Here is a 17,200-nt window from a genome sequence, read left to right as displayed (position 1 = left end):
CTCCCTCCAATTTCAACGTTTGATTGCACACTGATATTCCCACTGACACATGATTTCTTTGAATCTAATACATTTTCAGTATATAAATAATCATATTTTCTATGAAAGGGCAAAATTCTCCCAGCTTTATAGTACTTAAAGTCTCGTACAAATTTACGTTGTTTATTTTTGTTTGTAATTTCATCCTCATATTTAACCAAACAAATCTGAAGTTTATTAGTAAATTCCTCTAAGGCTTCTTTTGTTATTACAAGTCTTTCTGTATTTTAGATATTTCTTCAATCAATTTTAAGTGATCCTTTGCAGCATATTTAATCAAAATGTTCATCATTGTTATGGAACAGTCCTTGGAGTTAGCTGGCCACTCCTCCAATATATCAGGATGCACATGTACAACTATGGTGGGATTAGACATAACAATGAATGCTCCGATATTCAATTTGGATGATTCTTGTATGGTAAATGTTTTATTTATATAACATTCTAAGATGGCGATTGTTGTAATTTTTATGCATCATCTTAGGAATTGTTATGGCCGACTTTTGTTTTTGTATTCCCACTTGGTATAATGTTGTGGGGAATCTAAAATGGAGAAGCTTGTGTGTATTTGATTAATGGAATATATAACCGTGCTATGTTCATCGAGTCTGTGAACACCTCTACATTCTATTGTGATATTGTCAACATGTTTAATATATGAATTCTGTAAATTATTGTTAAGAGCCCATATGTTAATGTCGCAATGAGTTACAACCATCAATATTTAATATTTAAACTGAACGATGCAGGTATATCAGGCATTGCAATAGTATTTCATATATACTTTATTCGACCATGGGTCATAAAAGTTACATATTAAATTGTACAAAAAAGGTACGTTTGCTTCATTATGCTTTTACACTGGCTAAGAATAATAAGGTTTAGAATAAGAAAAGCTTCTATAGGAAATGGCCTACTATAATCCACCATTATTCCCGATACATAGCTTAACATTTAGATACCAGGGTTTCTGAAACGTTTACTTCATAACGTTAAAATAGTACAAATATTTAAAAGCTCTTAAAACAATATGAGGAGGTTTCAAATACAAATTTCCCAGGTGGTATCATCATCAAGATAAATACAAACTATCCGACCCAAGATATAAAGATTTAAAGTGCTAATTTGATGTTACATAGTAATACAATTCCTTAATAATTTAGATGGCATACTTTACAAAGAGAGCCTACTACCGGCACAATCATTTGGCAAGTTTAAGCACTGTCAAGTCATTAAGACACAAGCACAGTGTGATAAAAAGCTTATATAATAACTTAAAATGGTTATCGGATTCATGTTAAAATGGCACGAGTACCAGACAGGTGCATAAAAAATAGCTCTTTGTGGCTAATACTAGTGTTAAAATGGCAGAAACACATGATGATTACCTACATAATGTCTAAAAAATCTATTCCAAGCCCTGTCCAAACCACATGGTCACTAGTTCGTCATCATCTTCATCGTCAACTTAGTTCATCAATGACCATAAAAGCACATAAACCAAATATAATAATTCTTAAGTGAATAAATAAATACATGTCTGTAAATAGGTGTAAAAACATTAAAACAATAACTTGAATTGCACATATGACTCTAAATCTTACCTATATAGGGATAAGACCTTAAATAACTGTTTGAAGATGGCAACGTATGCGCCAAGCTGTTGCTAAATACTTGCTTACTGAAAGGATTACGTCAGCTGAATTATGGCTTTTTAGAACCCGTAGAGCCAAAGAGCAATTCTTAAATCCCATGTCCCTGCAAATCTTGCGGATCCATTTTGTTCGCGGAATCGCATAGGCTGGGCAGAAGAACATGAAATGCTCAATGGTTTCAAAAATACTGCCACAGGCAGGGCATATATCGGGAAGATTAATCGACCCCCACCTATGAATCAATGACATCAGGGGCAGAGAGCCAAAACGAAACCTTGCATATAAGCTCTTGCCTTGCAAATCCGGTATAACATCCAAATAGAGTTCAAACTTTGGGGACCATTTAATATCAGTAAAGTACCTTCAACGGTAAAGTACCTTCAACGGTACTCCCTCAATATGAATGAAACATCTTTTCCTAGGTCCCTTGGATAACACCATCAATTTGGTTTTGTTAATGTTAACCTCCAACCCATGATCGCTACAGAATTGGTTAAACAGGTCAACAAGGGTTTGCAACCCCATTGGTGTCTTAGAAATGAGGAGTGAATCATCGGCAAAGAGCAAGATAGGGATTTTTTGTGTATTCAGGGAAGGGGCATCATTCTGGCCTATGGACACAGCCTTTACTACTTCGTTGATAAATATGGTAAACAGTAGGGGGGCTAACACGCAACCTTGGCGAACTCCTCTTCTGATTGGGATCCGTTCTGTCAGTTCGCCTTGTTCACCCCACCTCACTTGGGCATAAGTGTTCTCATGTAGTCGTTTCAACAGGAGTAATAGATCCTCTGGGATTCCCAATCTACCCAGCACTTCCCACAGTTTGGCTCTTGGGACCAAATCAAAAGCCGATCGCAGGTCTATAAATACCACATACAGGCATTGTTTGGCCACAAGTACATATTTCCAATGCAATATGGCCAATCGAAAGACCTGGTCTATCGTGCTTGTTTTTGCACGAAACCCTGCCTGTAAATGGGAAAGGATTTGGTACTCCTCAACCCAATTGATTAGCCTCTGCAAAATTTGTTTAGCAAAGATTTTTTGTAGGTTGTCTAGAAGGCTAATTGGCCTATAGTTAGCTGGGAGATTAGCATTCCCTTTTTTATAAATGGGTATGATCTCTGCCCCCTTCCATGTACCTGGAATTTGCCCCCCTGCCGCTATACTATTTGAGATGGCATTTATATACCAGGACCAGATATGTGGTTCCGATCTATAAAGGTCTCCAGGAAGCTTATCTGGTCCAGGTGCTTTGCCAGGTTTTAGGCTATTTATAGCCTCAAGGGTCTCTTCTATTTTAAAGATGAGGCAACGCTCAGGGACACACTGAGACTCCACTTGGGGGGCCATGCGGGAATTTGATTCCAACAATTCTGTTGGAGAGTGGACCACATTGGTGTCCATTGGGCCCTCTGGTAGGGCATAGAGAGTAGTAAAATGCTCTACCCAGCTTTCTGGTTGGATATGGTTGCTGGGACAACTCCTACCTCCATTTTCTCTTTTAGACAGAAGCTCCCAGAAACGCTTGTTATTCTTCTCTCTGGAAGCATCTAATAATTCCTGCCACAGGGAATCCTCCCACTGCTTTTTTGCATTAGACAAAGTTACTTTGTATAGGGACCTGGCTTGTTTTATTTCCCCCTGGGAACCAGACATTACTGCAACTCTTAACCCAGACTTAGCCTTTGAGCACCTCTCATCAAACCATCCCTTGCGTGCCCCTTTCCCTTCATGTGGCTTTAACCGCCTTGTTTTATAAAAAAAAACCCGTAGTTGAGTATTCATGTTGTCATGTATTTTGAGAATCGGAATGTTCCCCACAGCCTGGTCTTCATACTCAGCCAAACTATTTAAAAAAATCTGGTATATTGCTCTAATATGGTGAGGGTTGGACACCACATTTGGCCATGTAATCTTGGTGAATTTATTATTCCAACAAGGTGGCGGAATGATTGTGACATGGTTATTAAGTGTTCTCCTGAACATTTCTCCAGAAAGAGTAAGGAGCAAGGGGAAATGGTCACTATCACATCTTACTTCTACTTTCATATCTACCAATTGGGGCCACAACCTAACATCGACCAAGAAGTAATCAATAGTGCTTGTCGACATGTCCCTTTTAAAAGTAGGTGCGCTGTTCATATCGGATGGAGTTCTGCCATTACAGGCCCTAAGGCCATGATTTAAACATAATGTGGCTAATTGCATGGCCACCCGAGATTTTTTGCAAGGCTGGGTAATAGATAGTTGTGGGATCCCCCACTGCTCATCTTCTTCATCAGTTAAGCCACTTATGAGAATAGAAGGCTCGAAGGTACAGTTAAAATCTCCAGCTATGATTAGAATAGTTGAGGGGTGGAGGCTGCCTACAAATTCGGACAGAATAGCCAGGGTATGGGACTCGGAGCCATTTGGGACCGATCGTATATAAGCATTAACAATAACAATTGATAATCTTCTGTTAAACGTAATACACATGGCTTTTAGATCTACAGAATCAATTCCCAAAAGCTTATAGTCACACTGCAAATTCTTGTTAACAAGTAATAAGAGCCCACCTTTTGCCCGGCCCCTCCCCTTCTCTGGAGGTATAGCAGGTGCACTAAATGAGAGAAATCCATCTATATTGGTGGCATCCTCCGCCCAAGTTTCCTGAAACAAACATATGTCTATTTTTTTAATAAAAGAGGCCCATTCACCATCATCTAATTTCTTTGCCAGGCCGGCAACATTCCATGACATAAGTTCTAACGTACATTTATCTTGGTTTGTCACCACGATTGTGCATCCAGCGTCTACCGCGCTCGGGTCATTACTACAAGTGTTTGATGATGATGCTTTGTCATCCCCCGTAAAATGTAAGGCCTTGGAGCAGGCCGTCGCATTAGTTACTAGTTCAGTAGTCAGTCATACAGGATTAGGCAACGGCCTGGGATTAACTTCCTTTCGTGCAGCACCTCCGCTGGAATTAATTAAACCATCAGATCCTGCCAGTCCTATGGCTGGTCCAGTATTTTGTGGGTGTAACATGAGTCTAATTCCCTCCCTGGTTGTTGCATTGTCCAAGTGGGTACGACAATCAAAGTCCATTAATTGTGTCACCATATACTTGTCTTCAAAATAGATAGTTATTATGTCAAGATTGGTCCCTGTGATGCTGCTTCTCTTGGCCGATATTATGTCAGAACGAATAACAGAGAGACAACTTCATCGGGAACGTATCCAATGTATGACTTTTTTGATCAAGGAAGCTTGATTCTCAGCTAACCCTGGCGATAGTTTTGGAACATTAGTCAAATAGATTTTATTTGTTCCCTGACTTATAGGCAGGTCCTGTTCTTTATTAACTATACTCTCAATATTGTATCGGGAGAGAGTGATGTTGTTAGAGGGAGTCTTATGTGACTTGTTAGGGGTTTGTGTAAAGCTGGAATCTTGGACAGTTTCCGGTGGGTCGGATTTACTAGTCCTACCTCTGGCCCTGTCACTAGTAAGATTACTTGACCAACTATCTTGACGGTCTCTGTGCCTAGGTACATTTGTAGACCTCCTTCTGGGCCTCATATTGTCAATATTGGGATCACAGCGGTAGTCTTCCCTCCCTTGAAGAGCTGTCCCCCTTCTAATGGGGGGACAACAATTGTCCCTTAACTCCGTCCCCATTGATGGGGCAGATAATGGGAAGGCTTCTTCCCCCCTGACCTCCCCACAGACTTTACAAAACCCGGCACAAGCACGGTTGCTCTTCATAAGATCTATTAGTACTAAAACCAGTCCCTTAACTTCATCAACTCTCTGAAGAACTGTAGCCAGGTTGTCTCTATTAGCTGCTGGTTCTTTGCCTTCCGACTCGAGCTGGGGGATCGGTGAAATAACACTAGGGTTGGGTTTTCCAACTACTGGCTTGCACTTGGGCACACTCGTGGGCACGGGCGAATCCTCTATTACCAATAGAGGTTCAAAGCGATTAGTACAGAATAAGCTAGGGACCACCTTGATCACCGGAGTCAGTGGTAGAAGGGTTGGTGCATGTGGTACATGGGTGAGACCCAGCTGGGATACTGGAGGACTCGCTATGCTATAAGTGGGTATCGGGAAGGGGCCCCTACAATTATGCGGGCCCCCGTCTCCATCAACCCCTATTATAGTATCTGTAGGATCCCTTGACCCCTTCTTTTTAAATAACTCTGGGATTTTCCTATCCTTAGGGGGGCCTCTCTTTAAATTAGTTGCCCCTAGAGTTGTTTGTGTACCTAACATAGACTCAACTTCTTTAACTAGGAGATCTATTTCATCCAATGGGTTAGACCCATTGGGTATAACTGGATTCAAAGGTCTACTTGGGCGTTTTTTTGCGATTTTAGTACCCTTGGATTGCGCTGGTAAATCTATAGCCTTCCTTTTCCCCATATTGGGAAGATGCCCGCAATGGGATAGCTTAGAGGAGGAACTAATGAGGGAAGGGCTGAGTAAAGAATAGGCTTCTCAATTTAGGAATAGTAGGGTGGTGCTATAATCTGTACGCTCTTGAACAACTCTTAGATAACAAGTAATTCTCTTACTGCAGGTGAAAGAGATGGGGCCCAGCCCAGCCTCCTCCGATCTCTGACAGGCTGAGGACGGGCCCGCCCTTGGCCCGGGCTTCGCCCGGGCACCGCCCGCGCGCGTCCCGCGCTGCGGGAGCGCGAGGATAATTTAAAGGGCTCCTGCCCTATTGCGTGGCTCTCTTCCCGGCCTCCCGGCTGTGACAGCGCTTCCCGCGACGGCGGGAGCGCGAGGATAATTTAAAGGGCTCCTGCCCTATTGCGTGGCTCTCTTCCCGGCCTCCCGGCTGTGACAGCACTTCCCGCGACGGCGGGAGCGCGAGGATAATTTAAAGGGCTCCTGCCCTATTGCGTGGCTCTCTTCCCGGCCTCCCGGCTGTGACAGCGCTAGTATTTGTTTTATATTCTAAGATGGCTACCGTCTGCGTAATCTTTGCACACGGATAGTAAATGGTGTGTCCGTTTTTTGTTTTCACTTTTTTCTATGTTGGGGGTAAATATAAAAATGGAGAGAATGTTCTGTGCCCAGTACCCTGATCAAGGCTATGGCCGATACGCATTGGGAGTTTACAGTCTGCAGTATTAAATTTGATTTCAAATGCATCCACAAGTGTCCGGGACTTCTTTGTGATTGAGAAGGTGTGATGTAGGAATTATTGGGGCTACCGGAGCCCACCGCGGACAGCCTTAATGAAGAACCTCCATTACTCCTGGTGAAAGCTCAGGATATATATATATATATATATATATATATATATATATATATATATATATATATATATATATATATATATATATATTATTTTTTTAAACAAAGGTTACAGGAACCTAGTAGTTCGGTTCAGATTTTACACTTACATAACCATAAAACTTAAGTATTTGTAGTTATACTTATCTCAAGAAACTATAACTTGTGCCCTAAGGTAATTATAACTTGTGTCCTCGCCATGTATAGTTATCTCATCAGTAATTTTATTGGAAATGTGGCAGTGATATTATCAATGATGTCATAGAAGATGTAATGACTGATGTAATGTGTGCGGTAATTAGCAGTGCATGGTGAGGTGTAAGTTATAGTTACCTTAGTTCAACAGTGAGACTATAATGACATACACACAGGCAACGGTGGGAAGGTACAAAAGGGTTGGGCAGCAAGCTGATCATGAAGGACAGGTAGGAGGGTCGTGGGAGAACAGAAGGCCATGCATGGCAAGAGGAAGGGTTAGAGGCCCCACAACACCATGGTGGGCAAGAGGGAGGGGGTAGGAGCATGCACAAAAGGGCCATGGAGCTCAGAAGGGATAGGTGGGGGCTGGACACAGAGAACAGGGAGCAGGGGAAGGGCCTTCACAATAGACCATGCGGGGTAGGCAGGAGGAGGAGTTGCAGCACAACAGATCATGGAGGGCAGAAGGAAATGGCAGCAAAACTCACCATGGAGAACGAGAAGGAGGGAATAGGGGAATGGAATTTGGACAGGCAGGGTGAAGGTGTCAAGGACAGGTGGCAGTCATCTGACCTTGCTAGGTAGGTGGGACATGCAGTGGCAGCTCAACTGAACACTCAGAGCAGATAGGAGGGGCATTAGCAGGTCCATGGAACTTGGTGGGTAAAAAGGAGGGAGCAGGGACAAGTACACAGACATCAGAGAGTAGGGGTAGGGATGGTAGGTGCAGTTAGGCCAAGCAGGAGGGCAATAATGGGGCATAGAATTGAGCAATGGATGGCAAGAGGAGTGTGAAGGGACATCAAGCTAAATGGAGGACAGTAGCAGCACATCCGATCATGCAGGGCAGCATGGAGGGGGCTGGTGCATGGACACGGACAACAGAGGGTAGGGAGGCGGTGGATGGGGATATCTGTTGAGTTTGTTAGTGTATACGTCAGTGTGTGGCTTAGTCTGTCTGTGTGTATATGAGAGTGTTGTTGGATGTCTTAGTGTGAGAATGAGTCTGTTCCTGGGTGTGTTAGTAGATGCATTAGTGTGCATCTGGGTGTGATCACGTATGCATGAGTGTGTGCTGGGGTGTTGTAGAGTATGCATGCATGTGTCTCTGGATGGTTTACTGTGTGCATATGTGTATGCCAGGGTGTGTTTTTAGTAGTGTGAAATGTTGCTTTACTATTATTATATATGTTTATAAAGTATATGTATGAGTGGTGCATGAGTGAAGAAAAATGTAATTAGTTACCTACATTACTGCATAAAGAAATCCTTTAATCTGTGTAGAAAGAGAGTTTCATACTATAAATTTATTTTGTAAAGGTTCATAATCTGTAATTAAAAATAAATTGTTAATAATAAAACACAAGAAATGTATATCTTTGTGTGGCAACTATACATATTATATTATCTGACGTATTCTCTTCCTTCACTGTTCTCAGCTTCTATACTTTTTAAATAGATTGTAAAAAAAAAAACATAAGTACATAGCACAATATTTCAAATTAGCCTTACTAAGCATCACGCCCACTACAAATATTTACCTAACTGTTTTACCTCTACTTGTTAAATAATATAGGTGGTCATTACAACCCTGGCGGTCGGTGTTAAAGTGGTGGTAAAACTGCCAAAAGGCCTGTGGAAAGAAAAATGGAATTACGACCATGGCAAAAACCGCCAACATAGACAGCAACTTTAACACTCCGACCGCCACGGCGGTACAAACATACACCGCGGCAGTAACCGCCAACAGACAGGTGGGGGACAATGTACCAACCACATTATTACAAGCCACCAATCCGCCACCTTTTCCGGGGCGGATACACCGCAAACAAAAACACGGCGGAAACAGGACTTGGAAGGAAAAACGCTCACCTCTACACATTCCACGAGGAACCAGGACGCCATGGAACCGGAACTTCAGATTCTTCCAGCCCTTATCTTCCTGCTCCTCTACCAGGAGCATGAACGCCAGCGGCGAAGACCACGGTGAGTACTGCACCTACGACACAGGTGAGGGGGGAAGGAAAAAACAGTGACACACACTCAACACGCAAAACCCCCACCCTCACCCATGACAACACACACACCAATACATCATGATATATCACAGTTACACCCCCCAACCCCCTCTGGAAGATTGCAAGGACAAAAGGAAATGAGTCGAATGACTGTAATATATACGAAGACAGTAATCAAAAATATATACATATATTAAGATATTCACACTATAAACAAATATATACACCAAGAAGTCCAAGGTATTCCACTATCATAGTCCTTGGACCACTGGGCCCAAAAGGCATGGGCGAGGCCCACACTCAATACCAGAACAAGACTGAGAGAACACTGCTGGGGCATCAGATAGAAATAAAACAGGCACCACAGGGGGAAGGGAAGAGGGGGCACCTCAGCTGGATAAGTGCACGACACCAGATCCACGAGGGGGCTCCATGCCCATTGATGTATCCTGGGGAGTGAAAAGCCACAGTCTCTCAAGTCTCGACAGTGGGTGGGTTGCCCACTGCTATATCCTAGGGAGTGCAGAGCCACAGTCTCTCAAGTCTCTACAGTGGGTGGGTTGCCCACTGCTATATCCTGGGGAGTGCAAAGCCACTGTCTCTCAAGTCTCGACAGTGGGTGGGTTGCCCACTGCTATATCCTGGGGAGTGCAAAGCCACAGTCTCCCAAGTCTCTCCAGTGGGTGGGTTGCCCACTGCTATATCCTTGGGAGAGCAAAGCAACAGTCTCACAAGTCTCTCCAGTGGGTGGGTTGCCCACTGCTATATCCTGGGGAGTGCAAAGCCACAGTCTCTCAAGTCTCTCCAGTGGGTGGGTTGCCCACTGCTATCTCCTGGGGAGTGCAAAGTCACAGTCTCTCAAGTGAATGACATTCTCCACTGGTACTGGAGGGGGCTTTGTGCCCAGAGTGCTTCATCCTGCCAATGACGGAGGTAGTGGATGCCTTTCTCCACTGGTTCTAGAGGGGGCTTTGCGCCCAGAGTGCTTCATCCTGCCAAGGACGGAGGTAGTGGATGTAATACTCCACTGGTTCTGGAGGGGGCTTTGTGCCCAGAGTGCTTCATCCTGCCAAGGACAGAGGTAGTGGATGTGATACTCCACTGGTTCTGGAGGGGGCTTTGTGCCCAGAGTGCTTCATCCTGCCAAGGACAGAGGTAGTGGATGTGATACTCCACTGGTTCAGGAGGGGGCTTTGTGCCCAGAGTGCTTTATCCTGCCAAAGGAAGAGATAGTGGATGCCTTTCTCCACTGGTTCTGGAGGGGGCTTTGTGCCCAGAGTGCTTCATCCTGCCAAGGACAGAGGTAGTGGATGATACTCCACTGGTTCTGGAGGTGGCTTTGTGCCCAGAGTGCTTCATCCTGCCAAGGACAGAGGTAGTGGATGCCTTTCTCCACTGGTTCTGGAGGGGGCTTTGTGCCCAGAGTGCTTCATCCTGCCAAGGACAGAGGTAGTGGATGCCTTTCTCCACTGGTTCTGGAGGGGGCTTTGTGCCCAGAGTGCTTCATCCTGCCCGTGGCAGCCTCAGTAGCGTCGGAATCATTGGCCCCTCACTGGCCTGCGGTGTTGCTGGCGGCGGTGTCCTGGGCAGCGGGGATGGTGGCGGCGGTGTCCTGGGCATCAGTTCTGCTGGCGGCGGTGTCTCGGGCAGCGGGGCTGGTGGCAGCGGTGTCCTGGGCAGCGGGGAAGGTGGCGGCGGTATCCTGGGCAGCGGTGCTGCTGGCGGCGGTGTCCTGGGCAGCGGGGATGGTGGCAGCGGTGTCCTGGGCAGCAGGGATGGTGGCGGTCTTGTGCGCCATGCAGATCTTCCCAGACTTGCCAGTTTTACTGTGCCCCTTCCCCACCCTGGATGGTGGCGCAGCTGTCTTCACACCCCCAACTGTACCCCTGGGAGCAGCTTCAGTGGCTAATTTCTTTCCCCTCTCCTGCCGGGCACTGGCCAACTTTTTATGCTTTACAGGTGGGGGACTGTCCGTGCTTTGGCTCCTTGCCACACTGGCTGCCCTGCTGCCTAGCACAATCCAGAAGCCGGCTACTACTGGCACCACTGGTCCTGCATGTTGTGGCTGAGGTGCTAGGTTGGGACCTGGAGAGTCGGGCCCTAGGAGACTGAAGGGGTGGGGGAGGTGAGGGAAAGAGGTCAAGGTTGTACAGGAAATGTTTCTTAGGAACACTGGGACGGGTAGATGGAGGGGGTTTGGGAGTGGAGGAAGAGGTAGTGGTTGTGGGAGGTGTACGTTTGGTGACTTCGGGTGAAGGTGCATGGGCTGGAGGCTGTCGTGAGGTGGATGGCTGTTGGGTTGGTGTGTGGCTGCGTTTGTGTACCTTGGGAAGTGGCCTCACAGACACACTGGGAGAGGACACAGGGGACGTGTAAATGGTAGTGGGGGTGGTGACTGCATGTGAGCGGGGTGTGGTGGTGGGTGTTCGGTGATGGAGGTAGTGGCTGAGGATGTAGTGCATGCAGGTGTGAGTGGAGACGAGATAGGGAGGGAGGAGGGAGACGAGGAGGGGGACACAGTGGAGGCAGTGGATGTTGGTGTGTCTGCATGTGTGTGATGCTTGCGTCAGTGCCTGTGGGATGTGTGGTGCTTATGTTTGCCAGAGCTTCCCTTGTGTGTTGAGGTATGTGCATGCTGGTCTGATGGTGTGCTTGGGATAGTCTGAGGTACAGGGGTTTGGGTCTGGGTGGAGGAAGTTGGAGGGGGAAGGCTAGAGACAGGGACAATGGCTGCCATCAGTGCTGAGGCCAGAGTCTGAAAAGCTTGCTGATGGGCTGCCTGACCAGAATGAATGCCCTCCAGGTATGCATTATTCTGTTGCAACTGCCTCTCTACACCCTGGATGGCATTCAAAATGGTAGACTGTCCAACAGTGAGGGACCTGAGGAGGTCAATGGCCTCCTCACTGAGGGCAGCAGGAGTGACAGGGGCTGAGGTGCCTGGGACGAAGGAGATGCCCACCCTCCTGGATGAGCGGGCACGGGGCAAACGCTGAGGGGCTGCTGGGAGGGTGGTGCTGGTAGGGGGGGTGGCTCGCTCTCCGTCCCACTGGTAAATTCAGACTCCGTAGTGTAGCCCTCCAGGGCCATGTGGGATGGAGCTCCCTCCTGCTCCGGTGCCACTGCTCCTCCGCCTGATGATGCTAATGCACACAAGAACAGGGAGACCACAAAAAGGGGGGGGAGACAGAAGAAAGACATGTTGAGTGCATGCAATACCGCTACCATTGGCGGACACTACAGACACAGAAGCCCCCTGCACTATGGCGCGCACTTGGAGTTCCCTATTCAATCCCAGGGACATGGGTTACAAGGCTATGCCAGATTGCTGCACCCATAGATGTCACAGGAGCCTGACTAGGTGTAGTTGGCACTGTACACAGGTAGGGTGGAGAGCCACAAGGCCTGCCTTAAGAAGGGTCCTTGCCTACTAAACTTGCCCTGGCCCAGGGGAACCCACAGCCCACCTCCCCCACCCAGACACCTCCAATGCGCACTGAATCAGCAGAATGAGAGTGTACTCACCCCCTTGTGGCTGCTGTGATGCCCTCAAGCGCCCATCCAACTCCGGATACGCCACCGCCAGGATCCTGAACATCAGGGGGGTCATGGTGCGATGGGCACACCTCCCACGTTGGGAGGCCATCCCCAGCTGGGCCTCTGCCGTCTTCTTGCTCCAGTGGCGAATGTCCTCCCATCTTTTCCGGCAGTGGGTGCTCCATCTGTGGTAGACCCCCAGGGTCCGGACTTCCTTGGCGATGGCACACCAAATGTCCTTCTTCTGGTGGGCGCTGACCTACAGGAATAGTACAGGGGAAAAAGATAAATTATTACCGTCTGCACGTCACAGTCATTGGCCCACATCCCTACCCTTGGCATGACGCACATGCACTCACTGTCATTTCATGCACGCCTCATTCCCCCCCGCCATATCTTTCATCCAAACCACTCCACATAAGCATTGCCCATACAGCATGCTCACAGTGCACTAACCTGTTTGTCTGGAGGACCGTAGAGTAGAGTGTACTGGGGGAGGACCCCATCCACGAGTTTCTCCAACTCCTCCGTGCTGAAGGCAGGGGCCCTTTCTCCAGACACACGAGCCATTGTCTCTTCCAGACTGAGGTCACAGCAGCGCTTGCAGTGTAGGTCCTCTCCTGTCGAAGATCAGGTATCAAGTGATTGAACTGAGAGAAAATGGCGGTCACGTCTGCGGCGGTGCGTACCATCACCACCGGCGTACATCGTCATTGGCTCCTGGGACCCATAGGGTCCAATGTTAACCAATGCAAGATTGCGCTGCGGTCTTCGACCGCCTACTGCAACGGTGTACAACACCAGCGCAGTTACCTCATATCCCATTGTCCCACTTTACAGGTCAGGCAGCCGCCATTTCATGGGCCCACATACCATTATTTTGGACTGAGTCACACATATATAGGCCTTGACTAAACACTCATACAGGCATATGTCGATTTGCTAATATTTCTGAGTATGCTGTGTTTACGTACCTCAGAGTTGGTTGACTCTCTGCTCGCTGTTCCCCTCCATAGGCACCGTCCGCTGGGGCATGTGAGGAGATGGCGGCATCCTCCGGTGTACAGACCGCTGGTGGACCTGTCGACAATGGAGGAGCGACATGTGATCATCACCTACAGACTTAATCGTGCCAGAATCCAGGAACTGTGTGCCCAGTTGGAGCCAGACCTGATGTCAGCTATCTGCCATCCCACAGGAATCCCCCCTCAAGTGCAGATGCTGTCAGTACTCCATTTCCTAGCAAGTGGGTCATTTCAAACAACAGTGGTCATAGCATCAGGGATGTCCCAGCCTATGTTTTCCAACGTGTTGTCCAGAGTGTTGTCTGCCCTGCTGAAACACATGCGGGGCTACATCGTTTTCCCTCAGGTGGAGGATTTGCCTACAGGGAAAGGTGATTTCTATGCCCTGGGACATATCCCCAACGTCATAAGTGCCATTGATGGGATACATGTGGCCTTGTTCCCCCCCCCCCCAGGAGTGAACAGGTTTACAGAAACCGGAAGAGTTGCCATTCAATGAATGTGCAGATGGTGTGGTTGGCCGACCAGTACATCTCCCATGTGAACGCTAAGTTTCCTGGCTCAGTGCATGACGCTTACATTCTGCGGAATAGAAGCATACCTTATATGATGGGGCAACTCCAGAGGCACTGTGTGTGGGGATTAGGTGAGGACATGGACCCTATACAGTGTGGATAGTTGTCTGGGGTTGTCCCTAAGGGTTAGTGTGTGTCCCTCAACATTTGAAGGTGACTCTGGCTACCCCAACCTGTCATGGCTACTGACCCCAGTGAGGAATCCCAGGACAAGGGCAGAGGAATGCTGCAATGAGGCCCATGGGTGAACTAGGAGGGTAATAGAGAGGACCTTCGGCCTCCTGAAGGCCAGGTTCCGGTGTCTCCATATGACAGGTGGTTCCTTATTCTACTCACCAAAGAAGGTAAGCTAGATCATCGTGGCCTGCTGTATGCTTCACAACTTGGCTTTGCGACTACAGGTGCCTTTTCTGCAGGAGGATGGTCCAGATGGAGGTGTTGTGGCAGCTGTGGAGCCTGTGGACAGTGAAGACGAGGAAGCTGAAGAAGAGGACATAGACAACAGGAATACGGTAATCCTGCAATACTTCCAGTGAGACACATGTAAGAAGACAACACAACCTGCTACATCTGATTTAATTCTACTACCTCTCATCTGTCTGTCATTTTCACCCAGTGTATGTTCTCTGAGTTGTCACTTTCCCTTACGATTTCACAGATGTGGGTCCCACTGTGTGACATCTGCTTTGTTTCCGCATGGACTAGTGCTGTGTGACATAGGTATGTTGACATTACATTTGATATAGCATTTTGCCACTGTGATTGCAAATACACATTTTCAAAAGCACAGACTGACTGAAGATTGTTTTTTGATTTAAGGGTGTTTATTTAAGTGCTCAATAATGAAGGGGGTTGTAAAATGGTCCGGGATGATGGTAGAGGAATGTCCATGGCAGAGTCCAGTCTATTAGTCTCACAGGTGCATTGTCCAAAGGGGCATAGGAAGTGGAGCTGGGGCAGTTTAAGTATGGACAGGGTGACAAAGTGGGACAGAAGGATGACAATCAGGGTGGTCTCATTTCTTGGCGGGGTCTAGGCATTGTTCTCTGTCTTTGTCCTGGATCTCAGGGACCGATTGCGGTTCTCCATCTGCAGGGGGTGGGGTACTGGTGTGGTGGTCCTGTGGCGGTGCCTCCTGTCCACTAGCGCCGGCGGAGGTGGTGGGCAGTTCATCGTCCAGGCTAGTGTCAGTGGCCCCTTGTTGTGCCACAGTGTCCCTCCTGGTGTTCACGAGTTCCTTCAGCACCCCTACAATGGTGCCAAGGGTGGAATTGATGGATTTGAGTTCCTCCCTGAAGCCCTAATACTGTTCCTCCTGCAGCCGCTGGGTCTCATGAAACTTGGCCAGTACCGTTGCCATCGTCTCCTGGGCATGGTGGTAGGCCCCCATGATGTTGGAGAGGCCCTTGTGGAGAGTGGGTTCCCTGGGCCTGTCCTCCACCTGTCGCACAGCAGCCCTCCCAGTTCCCCTGTGTTCCTGTGCCTCTGTCCCCTGAACCGTGTGCCCACTACCACTGCACCCAGGTCCCTGGTGTTGTTAGGGTGGTGGTTAGCCTGGGTTCCCTGTAGTGGTGGACACACTGCTGATTGACATGTCCTGGGGACAGAGGTATGGGCCCGCTGGGTGGGTGCTGCGCTGGTGTTTCCAGAGGGGGCAAGCTCTATAGTGGCCTGTGCCAGTGTGAGGGGAACCGACTGTCCCAAGGTCCCAGATGGGCCGGGCTGTTCATCTTGATCCAGTTGGACAGAGCTGCTGTCATCACTGTGGGCCTCTTCTGTGGGTGGAGTGGACATATCTGGACCCTCCTGTCCGGTGACGTTGGGTAGGGGTCCTGCAGGGGTGTAAACGCATGATTATTGCATCTGTGTGTGCTATGGTGTGCAAAGGGTGGGTGACCGTGTACCCCAGTGCTTTCATTTCTGTGTAGGACCATGTGTGATAATGGTTTAGGGGGGTGTATGGGTATGTGTAGTGGCCATGCATTGGTGATGGGGGTCCATGCTTTGGTGCTACATGAAGGGCTTGAGCTTGGGATGTGTGGTTTGTGATATTGGGACATTCGTGAGGAGTTGGAGTGATGGGGGTGCGGGTGAGGGTGGGGGTATGTGATAGCATGCAAGTGGGTGGGGGATGTAATAGTTAAGATTTGCCTTACCGGAGTCCATTCCTCCAGCCACTCCTGTGAGGCCCTCAGGATGCAGTATAGCCAAGACCTGCTCCTCCCATGTTGTTAGTTGTGGGGGATGAGGTGGGGGTCCGCTGCCAGTCCTCTGAACCGCGATGTGGTGTCTTGAGACCACGGAACACACCTTCCCCCGTAGGTCGTTCCACCTCTTCCTGATGTCATCCCTAGGTCCTGGGTGCTGTCCCACTGCGTTGACCCTGTCTATGATTCTCCTCCATATCTCCATCTTCCTAGCTATGGTGATGTGCTGCACCTGTGATCCGAATAGCTGTGGCTCTACCTGTACGATTTCCTCCACCATGACCCTGAGCTCCTCCTCAGAGAACCTGGGGTGTCTTTGCGGTGCCATGGGGTGGTGTGGGTGATGTTTTGGGGTGGTGTGTATTGTGATGTGTGGGGTGATATTTAGAGGTGTGTTGTGTGAGGTGCGTGAATGTTGTGTGAGTGATGGTGTTGAGTGCCTGTGGATGCTAGTTTGTAGATGGTGGTGTCTCTCTCTGGCCCTCAGTCACAATTGTGGTCGTAAGGGTTTGTGGGCGATGTGGGTGTGTGTTTTTTATTGTATTGGATGTGTGGGAGTGGTGTGTGTATGTGTATCACGTGTGTGTATTTGAAATTGTCCAATGTGGTTGTGTTTTGTAAATGTGTGTGTATTTTGAGCGCGGCGGT

The sequence above is a fragment of the Pleurodeles waltl genome, chromosome 11 (genome assembly GCF_031143425.1).
Source record: "Pleurodeles waltl isolate 20211129_DDA chromosome 11, aPleWal1.hap1.20221129, whole genome shotgun sequence".
Classification (NCBI taxonomy): domain Eukaryota; kingdom Metazoa; phylum Chordata; class Amphibia; order Caudata; family Salamandridae; genus Pleurodeles; species Pleurodeles waltl.
Note: the sequence above shows the minus strand (reverse complement) of the source record.